The 11,112-nt window shown below is 40.4% G+C and overlaps 1 pseudogene; it reads right to left on the bottom strand.

Annotated features, from left to right (window-relative positions):
- Positions 1-278: 278 nt before the first annotated feature.
- LOC102743994 (retinal rod rhodopsin-sensitive cGMP 3',5'-cyclic phosphodiesterase subunit delta pseudogene) lies at positions 279-762 on the bottom strand (annotated as a pseudogene).
- Positions 763-11,112: the final 10,350 nt, after the last annotated feature.

Here is an 11,112-nt window from a genome sequence, read left to right as displayed (position 1 = left end):
GAGGCTTGCCCTCTGCCCTGGTCTGGGTTTGAGAGTTTAGTCTGGTCAGGGGGAGGTGGCTGCTGGGAAGGAAAAAACCATCTGGTTACCTACACAGAACTGGTAGCTTAGTAAGCACAGGTGGGATTTGTGGTTGAGGGAATTAGGGGTGGAAGTGTCAAAAAGCAAATGTATGGAGGAAAAAAGAAAATTTCCTCTCGCCCTGCCTCTAAAACCAAATTCTTGAAATGCACACACTTTATTCTCTCAAACGTAGAAAAGTCTCTCTCTGGAAGTGCTTACAAGAAGATTGTCATCAAAAAACCTTGTGTGATAACATTCCCATTTAGCACGCTAGAGGGCATCATCTGGGACTGCCAGGTGTTTGTGGCGTTAGGGATCACAAAGCCAAACTCTAAGATCCATTCTTCTAGGCATTGCCCTTTGAAGTAAACTTTTTGTTCCAGGTAGAATTTTTCCATTTGTTCTGCTGAAGATAATTTCAGTTTTGGAGACACTGCCTTACACTTGAGGGTGTTCTTGGGCATATGGGCTTCATGTCCCACTCCAGAGACGGACAGGTCTTCTGTTCCTTGCCAGAGTATCTTCCCAGTCTCAGCATCCCGGAGGTTCATCCAATTTAGTTTGAAGCCTCTAGGGATCTCCCCGGCCCACTCCTCCTTGGCTGACATGATGCGGGGGTCTCCGCCCAAGGCTCTCCCACACTGGCCCAGGGGAGCCTCAAAGATGGTGTGCGCAGGAGTGGAGGACTGAGCCCAGTTCCTGGAGACCTTGGTGGAGCAGCAGCAGCAGCCAGGCCTGGACCAGCCTCTCCTTCCCCTCAGCTTTCACTCCTGATCCTTTCTCCTTCAATAATTTAACATTACAGACATGGTCATGTCAGATGATATAGCTGTAACGAATCTCTCCCCCGCCCCCCCCCCGCCGATTGTCCACATGTTTTCTGAACCCAGGGATAAAGCATGGTGTCATGAACTTGGATTTGTTTTAAATGATCATTCCATTAAACTTTCCCTAACTTTAAAGAATTATCCAAATTGTATTGCACTCTTCCTAGCCACTTTTTTTCTATTTACCAACATGAAGTTTGGTCCATTAAAGTTAGTTCCATCGCTGTTCTATGTACATGACTTCTTTCCTATGTTCTTTATTTCATGAAGGTCATTTCCTGCTTCATCCAATACCTATTCAGTTACTTACTGCCCAACTGTACATAACTTTCTTGGATGAATCCAGCTTCTTTGGATCAGTGACTTCTCTTTATTCCAATGGTCACAACTTGAACCTAATAAATTGTTTATACTTCTTATCTCTAATAATGTTTCCATCTTCCAACTTATATATCTAACCACCCAACTATGTGCTAAAGGAGAAATATCTATCTATCTATCTATCTATCTATCTATCTATCTATCTATCTATCATCTATCATAGAGAGAATAATGGACATCCAAAGATGTCCATGGCCTAATTGTTGAAAACTGAATATGTTAAGTTATAGGGCAAAATATAATTGAGGGTGTCAATCAGCTGGGGTCTTTAAAAGTAGAGAGGGGAGCAGAAGAAAGAGAGTCAAAGAGATGGCAGTGTGAGAAGTATTCAGTCCAACTTCACTGGCTTTGAAGATGCAGGAAGGAGACCATGAGATGGGGACTGTGTGCAGGCTTTAGAAACTGGAAAATTGGGTGCCTGTGTGGCTCAGATGGTTAAGCGTCTGCCTTCGGCTCAGGTCATGATCCCAGGGTCCTGGGATCAAGTCCCGCATCGGGCTCCCTGCTCGGGGGGAGCCTGCTTCTCCCTCTGCCTCTCTCTCTGTCTGTCTCTTATGAATAAATAAAAAATCTTAAAAAAAAAAAAAAAAGAAACTGGAAAATTAAAAAAAAAAAAAAAGAAAAGAAAAGAAGAAGAAAAGAAAGAAAGAAAGATAGACCCTCCAGAAGGCATGCAGCTTTATACATACCATGATTTTCACCCAGTAAGAGCCACTTTGGACTCTGACCTCCAGAACTGTAAGGTAAAACATTTGTATTGTTTAAGCCACTAAGTGTATGGTACTTTATGGTTACAGCAGTAACAGGAAACTGATTATCTATCTATAGCTCTATACCGGCTCTAGAGGGGATGGGAGTAGCAGAAAGAAATAGAGAAGACAAGACAAAACTGTGAGAGTCACTGTCTTGTAAGAGCTGCTATGATCTCTGGAATCAGACAGCCCTGGCTTCCATTGACTCCGCTGCTCATTCAACTCCTGACCATATTGCTTAGCCAGTCTGAGACTCACCTCTCTCATCACAAGGAGAGAAAGGAGGAATTATAAGATTTCATCCTCATAGGCTTGTTTGGATATTCAATATACAATTTTAAGTGCTAAGCTTTCCGTGTGCCAGTTAGTAAAATTTCTCTCTCCGTATCCAAATACCTGTTTTGTATCACATGGACCCTACTGTTCTTAAAGAATGGATAGTAGAGGAGGGAATTGTCAAGACTCACAATGGGTAACAAATGGAAAACCTCTACGTAGATTATCAGCTCAAAGAAGAATACACGTGCATTATGTTGTGTTAACAGAAGCAGCACTGCAGACTTCAGGTTCAAGTCTCAACTCTGTCCCCATTAGCTACAGTAAGCATCAGTGGAACACAAATTTTATGTAAGGCTGTGATTGCTTGAGGAAGTCATTTTACCCTTTGGGGCCTCAGTCGAATTGAAAAGACTGGAGGCTGCCTTCATCCTACCCAAGGCACTCTTGGTATGTATTTCAATTTTTTTTTAGAGCTTCTAAACATTAAAAAGAAAAACAAAAAACTTGACTTTTAGGAAAGCTTAGGCTTCTGGTCTCAGCTCCATTGAAGCCGAAATGTAGAGAGCTTAGATAACACATTTGGCTTACAACAAGGAAATGGTGAACAAACTGAACATCAATGACTTTTCTGGGACTCTGGGGGGGCACCCAGACAGGAACACCTGAGATCCGCTTATTTGGAGCAGAAGCTGCTGGAGCCCTATACTGGTAGGAACACTTAGATGGTAATTCTGACAAAATACGAGATTGGGGCGTGGTGCTGTACTGGGGGCCCTCACACTTTACTGGGCTTTATATTTAGAAATTCCACCTGTTTCTCACTGTGAAGATCTGGAAAGACCCCCTCATGGTTCAGGCGGGAGGAAGGGAAGAGTAATCCGGAAAGAGACCAGAGCTTTATCCATAAGAGAGGCTGACTCTCCAGAGGAAAAGAGTTTGCTAAAAGTTTATTTCAGTAAGTGGGCAGGACATTTCTGCCACTCAAGCTCCCTTTAGCCTTCCTGTCTCTCCTAAGAGGGGAAAACATAGTCAACAAGGATCAACGAAATAGATTGGGAATGCTGCAGCCAGGAAGGGGGATATGGGGCGGAAGGGGAAAAGCTATACCAAGAAGGTCATGGCCCCAGGATATTGGCCCATTCAAACACTGAGATTGATTGATTGATTGATAAGGTTTTATTCATTTATTTGACAGAGAGAGAGAGAGCAAGAGTGAGCACAAGCAGGGGAGAGCGGCAGGCAGAGGGAGAAGCAGACTCCCACAGAGTAGGGAGCCCGATGCGGGGCTCCATCCCAGGACCCTGAGATCATGACCTGAGCTGAAGGCAGATGCTTAACTGACTAAGCCACCCAGGCACCTGAACACTGAGATTTAATGGGAGGATTATATCATGCCCCCTTTCTCCTGCACCAAAAAGGTACCAATATAATGACAGTGGACTATAGCTAAAAGAGCTGCAAAACTAAGCCTTTCTTTGAAAAAAGTACTTAGGGAAGTCCCAAGTCCAGAGGGGAGACTAAAACAAGGTCATCAGCTGAATTTGAAGCCTCTGACACAAAGCAGCTATGGTAAACATTAAATACAGTCTTACTCTTAGGGAGATTCCCATAAATTCTCACATGACAGGACTATTGACCTCAGTTCCTACTACCTGACACAACATGTTTGACTTTTTACAAAATATTATAAGTTTGGCTTTCTATAAAATATTACAAGGCATGACAAAAGAGAATAAAAAAACCACAATCTAAAGAGACAGAATAATCATCAGACCAAGAACTGAGATATGTCTCAGATGCTGGAATTATCAAATAGGGAATTTAAAATAAGTGTGATTAATGAGTTAAGGGTTGTAATGGAACAAACAGACAACACGTGAGAACAGATGAGTAATATAAGCAGAGTAATGGGAACTCTAAGAACAAACTCTAAGAAACAAAAGGCTAGAAATCAAAAGCACTGTAAAAGAAATGAAGAATGCCTTTGACAGACTCCTTATCAGACTGAACACAGTCAAGGAAAGAATCAGATCCTGATGATAGATCAGTGGAAATGTCCCAAAATAAAATGAAAAGTAAAAGAAAAGAATAAAAAACCCAGAACATCTAAGAACTGGGGCAATTTCAAAAGATGTAACATACACAGGGGTGCCTTGCTGGCTCAGTGGGTAGAGCATGTGACTCTTGATGTCAGGGTTGTGAGTTCAAGCCCCATGTTGGGTGTAGAGATTACTTTAAAAGAGAAAAAAGTATAACATACACAGTATCTAAATACCAAAAAGAAAAGAGAATATAGCAGTAGAAATATCTGAAGCAAGAAAAAAAAAAAACCCTTAGACAAAATTTATAATTCTACATATGCCACCAAAGCATCTATAAAGATTTTTTCCAGAATTAACAGGTGGACAGTATAAGCACTTGTATTGGTAGACCTGTGTTTCCATGAGCAATAAGTTCTTTTCAGTTGTGGCAGATGAAAGAGAAAAGGAACCTAGGCAGATTGGAGTAAGAGCTTGTAGGATCATGAATACCAGACTATATTGTCTGAACCTCAGTCCAAAATCTGTGATAAACTTTTTCCTTAGAAAGAAATACTAATGACATGTTGCAGAGTAAGGCAAGGCTGGGAAAACCTAGGATCACTGGTAGTTACTACAAAAATCCAGGCAAGAGGTAATGAGAACAGTGTCTGTGGGGAGAGGTAAAGAATTTTACCAGAGAGGAAACATGGAATGAGTCCTGCAACCAAACAACAAAAGTGATAACAATGCTAGATGAATAAAATGCAACCAAGGGATAGATTCAAGTTGGGAAACCTTACTGACCAGCACCAATATGAAACTGTTTTTTCAGCAAAGAAGCTGGTATTTCAAATTTAGAGTTTTCAGAACTGCAAGTAACGACAGAGGAATTATTTAGAACTTCTTCCAGAAAACCCCTACAATTTGTAAATGCACAAGAAGTGCATTCTTAACTACCCATGTGATCTTGAAAATCATGACAGGTGCTATTCACAAGGACAGTTCTTGATAACGGTGGTATGACTGTTCTTAAGATTTCTGACGGGCTACCAGTTAAGGCCGCATCTCCCACAAATGCAGATGTTATGGGCATCTGATTCCAGCCTTGCTGACTTCAACACTCTAATTACCAGTTTTCTTTATGGATGAATTAGTTGAGTAGCTGTGTGATTTATCCTGATTGGTTGTCATCATGGCACAACATTTGCAGATGGAATAGTCAATGAAACGCATTTTTAGCGGTAGCTATTCTGGCCTTCAATATACATGTAGTGTCAAGGTCTGACAGTTCTATCTTGCATATTTTAGGGCAGCCTTTCTCTTATAGCATCTACGGAGTTTGAGAAAAGTGCTTATACTTGCATCACTTGGATGATATGATATAAAAGCAAGATGATTCTATAGCCACATAGTCTTTCACTGCTTCTACTATACAATATTGTTAACAGCCTGAGCAAAGAGGTTGTAAACCCCAGATGTGTTTTGCATAGACCACACAGCATTTTATGACATTTTTAGAAAAAGATTTTATTTATTTATTTGAGAGAGAGAGAGAGAGCACGAGTTGGGGGGAGAGGAAGAGGGAGAGGGAGAAGCAGACTCCCCGCTGAGCAGGGAGCCTGATGTGGGACTTGATCCCAGGACCCTGGGATCATGACCTGAGCTGAAGGCAGACACTTAACCGACTGAGCCACCCAGGTGCCCCTATGACTTTTTAAATAAATAAAAATATTCTTTTAAAAAGAATAGATTTTACACGAATGTTCTTTTTTCTTTCTTTAAAGGTTAGGGAGTTGGGCAATACCGATTCTGCAATTCTATCAACCATGGCCCCAGCACTCTCCACTGTTCCCCATATGCATGCATTTACATTTAACCCCTGTACCTCCCTTCCTTCAATTACTTGACCAACTCCTTGCATTAGTCAGCAAGGGCTGACATAAAATACCATAGCCTGGGGGACTTAAGCAATAGAAATTCACTGTCTCATAGTGATGGAGGCTGGAAGTCCAGGATCAAGGTGTTGAGCAGTTTGGTTCCTCCTGAGGCCTCTGTCCTTGGTTTGTAGATGGACGCTTCTGGTCATGCCCTCATATGGCCTTTCCTGTGTGTGCACGCCTCCTTGGTGTCCCTTGCTCTTTTGAAGAACGAGTTCTATTGGATTAAGGCCCCATCCTTATAATCTTATTTAATCTAAGTGACCTCTTTAAAGACCTCCTCTCCAAATACAGTCACATTGGGGGCTAGGGCCTCAACATATAAGTTTGGGGGGACACAAATCAGTCCATAACACTTGTGTAAGCATTTGGGTTTGTGAAAGTTTATAAGGCATTTTCATTTTTAATAGTGGAATGAATGACCCAGTGGAAGTCAAGATAATAGAAGAAGGGGCCTTTGATGTCATTAGCTTGACTTCCTAACTGATTTCGATCTGAGGTCACTGTCCCTGTCTGATCAACTTTGTCTTTGCCTTATGAGATAACTAAATAGGCTAATTACTCACTACTGTTTGTTTTCCACTGAAGCACATCATTTTGATTTATCAGATAGAATCTATGGGAGAATTTTGTTTGGGTTATCATTCATCACATCATGCAAAGTCTGTACTTTGTACATTCCTGGGAAACATACTTTTCTGATAACATCGATGATAGTTGCCCTGCTGTTCTTCTGAGCAATTGGTCTGATATGTTTGTGACAACATATTTTGTATAAAATCCCATATTTCCTATTTGGCTGGCCAATGTAAAGCTTAGGAACGAATGTGTAGAGAGGGTATGCCACTCAGAGATCACAAAGTGTCAAGAGTCAGAAAGAAAAAAATTTCCCTTGCATTTGCTAAGTGATTGGTTTTGGGCAAATTACTTTTTCTCTCAGAACCCTGTTTTCTGATCTTTAATATGAAAACGTAGTAATACTAAGTGCCTCTTAGTCCAGTTCTTGGCAATCTTTCCTGTGCTCAGGAATCACCTGGAGCCTTGTTAAAGTGTACATTCTGATTCAGGTGATGTGGGATGAGGCCAGAGATTTTGTATTTCCCACAAGCTCCAGGTGATGCTGAGGCAGCTGGTCTGTGGACCACACTTTAAGCAGCAAGGCTGAAAGGATGAAATGAGGGAACAGGTGCAAAGCATTGAAAACACTGCCCACCACATCATAGGAATCCAAAAAGCCCTGACTCCAACTGTTCATGTTATTCGGATGGAGCTTATAGATCGGTATAATATGCCTTTATAGGAGTACTCATTGTGTCCCAATTGTGGTTTTCTTTTGTCCGTCTCCTTGCACTCTACATGAAATTCATACAATTGTGTTGTATTTTATGTAGCCTTGGAAACTACTTTAAACCATTTTGGCAAAAAAAAAAAAAAGATTATACAAATTAAATACAATGATAAATAGACAAGGAAAAGATATATTTTTATAATGAATTGAAAATAATGTGACCACAAAAACTAAAACAGAGGGTTTTAATCACCCGCACTCTGTGATCAGTACTTCCAGCCAACCACACCCTAAGGCACCTGGGAGGTAATGTCGCCCTCAGATAGCTTTGTTGCGCCCCCCCTCTTGTGATTCCCTAGTTTGCACGCTACACCCCAATGTTTCCAAACTTCTTTCAGGTCCTTAAAATGTATCACTTTTGCACAGGTCCTAACCTTCCTATTTGCTTTTCCTCTGGTACTCTTGTAACTTCCCTTCCCTTCAGTTCTCAGCTCCGATGCCACCTTCTTCAGGATGTTGCCTGATCTCCCTCTTCCATCTGAGTTTAGCACCTCTCCAGGGGCTCTCATAGCATCCTTTGCCTGCCTTTATCTCTCTGCATATCAAAATTTATTATAACTGCTTATTTACATACACTGATCTGTCTCTCCCCCCTGCCCCCCGAGATCAGTAAGTTCCGGGAAGGCAAGAGCACTACGTTTATGTACCATTATTGCCTGAGTACTTAGACGAGTGCCTGATGTATGATTGCCACCACAATAAAGACTCACTAAACATGTGATCTATTAATGAACGAATGCACCAGTGAGTGGGTGAGTGGGTGAGTGGGTGGGTGGATGGATGGATGGACAGCTAGATGGATGGATGAATGGATGACAAAGCAGATGCCCCCACTATTTTAGGATTTTTGATACAGCATTTATCAGCAACAACTTGGATTCATTTTATTAAGCCCAGGATACTCAGCCACAACCATCATCTCAAAATCTAAATACTCACTGATGGTATCAGTCCACCCAGCTGCTTCGTCCGGCTGAGAAAAATGTTTAGGAATAATAATGCCTAACTGGGTTTTAGCATGTGGCAAACATCCATCTCTGATATCTGCTATGACAGGGTTCCAGGCTGAAACTCATTTAACTTCAGTCTGGGTCTCAGATTATAACTTCATAAGAATCAGCAATTTGACACATGTAGAGCTGTGCCCAGAAAGAAACAGGCATATACTGAGGAGTGGATCTCCAAGAATTCACCATCATTAAAGGGAAAACACCTACAAATTGTACTGGTAACTGATCATACCTTGGTCTCATCATTTTCACTATTCAAAGGAGACATGTCGCTCATGATTATTAGTAAGATAAAAGCAATGAAATTGTTTTCAGCTTGTAAAACATGACTGCATAATCCATTGCTCAATTTAAAATAAAATGAATTCTTCCTTTTTGGTTTGGACAAACTGAGAGCTGATCAGAAATGATGTTACATTTTCAGAAAATAGTACTGGGCTTAATCAACCCTCTGAAAATACAGTAAACATTCATAGAAATACCTTAAAAATATATCCTGAGGTTTTTATCTTGGTTGGAAGTATAGCACACTCAATTATATAGGACAGAAACCATTCAGCATGTGCCTTGAGGCTTATGAAGTTCTCCAGGACTTGTGATAATGAAGATAAACAGTTTAACCTTAAATTTGCTAGACTTGGAGCCCTGGTTACCACAATGTCTCATTAAAGAAGAAACACACTAGGAAAAGCATAGATAAATGTATAATAAAGCACCATGCCTCTAAGTGGTGTCCCAGATCCTCTACTGTTAACACTCTAATTTTGTTTCCTCCCACATTTTGTCTATTTTCTGTGTTCACAGAACAGTGCTTTTGAGAAAGATCTTTGTTACCAAATTCTCAGCTTAGGTTTTAAGAGTTAAAATCACCTACATGTTGATAGATTAGCTTGCAATACATTTATAAACTGGAGTACTTTAGGGACAAACATTTGGATGCTCCCTAGAGTTTAGAACAGTTTCTAAAATTTGGTTTGCATTTATTGAGGACTGCATTTTTTAAAAGATTTTATTTATTTGTTTGACAGACAGAGGGGGGGAGAGAAGCACAAGAAGAGGGAGCAGCAGAGGGAGAGGGAGAGAAGCAGGCTCCCCACTGAGCAGGAAGCCTACCATGGGGCTCCATGACCCGGGGATCATGACCTGAGCAGAAGGCAGAAGTTTCACCGACTGAGCCACCCAGGCACCCCGAGGACTGCATTTTTTAAAAGAGAGACAAAGAGAAGAAGACAATCAGATTGTTTAGGATTAGCAAATTCTATGGCAAAAAATAAAAGTAAAAATAATAATTTATGCTGATCATTAGAACCTGATGACAAAAACATCTTAGTGCCTTGTGTTAATATGAAATAGCAGTTGAACTAATAATGATTCGCTTCCTTCTGCTTCTCTTGAACGGGTTTCAGAAGGAAATAAGCCAATGGAAAATCTTGCTTCTGATCTCCACTTTGTGAGAGGCAGATGGTTCATGGAGGAGCAGGATTCAGCTACTGGTGATAGGAGAAGTAGGGGGAACATTGTAAGGCAGAGCTACAGATGGAGAAAAACATCGTTCCTATTTGGAAGAGCCACTGAAACTCCTGAACTGTATGGAGAACTTTGCTGGAGCTCATGAAAGTCAAGACACAGCCAGATGTTGTAAGATAGATCTAAGCTTTCACTAATCCCAAGAGGGAAAAGTAAGACCAAGCTGCCTTAGAATTAAAAGTCAGGGATCCTGGAGGATCTCCTTACTGTATTACCTTGTAACATTTAAAATAGCTCAAGAAGTGGAGTTTGGAAAAACCAGACAATCATTACACAATATAATCTGGATATATTTAAAATTGAGAGTTCTTAAGAAGGCTAAATAAGGTAAAGAGTGCCATTAGGGCAAGAGTAAAGCAAGTTATTTTACACACTAAAATAAAGCAGAATGCTACCTTACTCACAATATGTCAAGTAACAGGAAATATTTTCTTTCCCTACTAGGAAATAATAAGGATAATGCAAATTAAAATTATAGCACTGAGATAACATTTCTGAAAGACTATCTACATTCTATATTGGGAAGGATGTTGAGAATTGGATATTCTCAGAGTACTCGTAAGAGTTAAAATTGATATAACCTATTTTGAAAGACATTTGGCAGTATCTTGTAAAACTGAAATCCATACATCCTTTGACCTATTCATTTTACATATATATATACCAGAGAATCACGTGTTCAATAAGGAGACATACTCAAGTGTGTATTCACTACAGCATACAGCATTTGAGGTAATAGTAAAAGTTAGAAACAGCATGGATGTACAACAATAGGGAAATGACAAAACAAAGTTGGAGTATAATCACACAATAGAAGGATACATGCAGCTGTTAACATCTTAAAGCAGATAGATCTTAAAGACATAATGATGATTGGAAAACAGCAAATTGCAAGATTGTAGTTACCCCATGCTTCCATCTGTGTAAGCAGAAACCTATTTGTACCAATAAAATATATATAGTTTAT

Source organism: Leptonychotes weddellii, chromosome 1 (assembly GCF_054177405.1).
Source record: "Leptonychotes weddellii isolate Sample4059 chromosome 1, ASM5417740v2, whole genome shotgun sequence".
Classification (NCBI taxonomy): Eukaryota; Metazoa; Chordata; class Mammalia; order Carnivora; family Phocidae; genus Leptonychotes; species Leptonychotes weddellii.
Note: the sequence above shows the minus strand (reverse complement) of the source record. Positions and strands in the feature narration are given on the sequence as shown.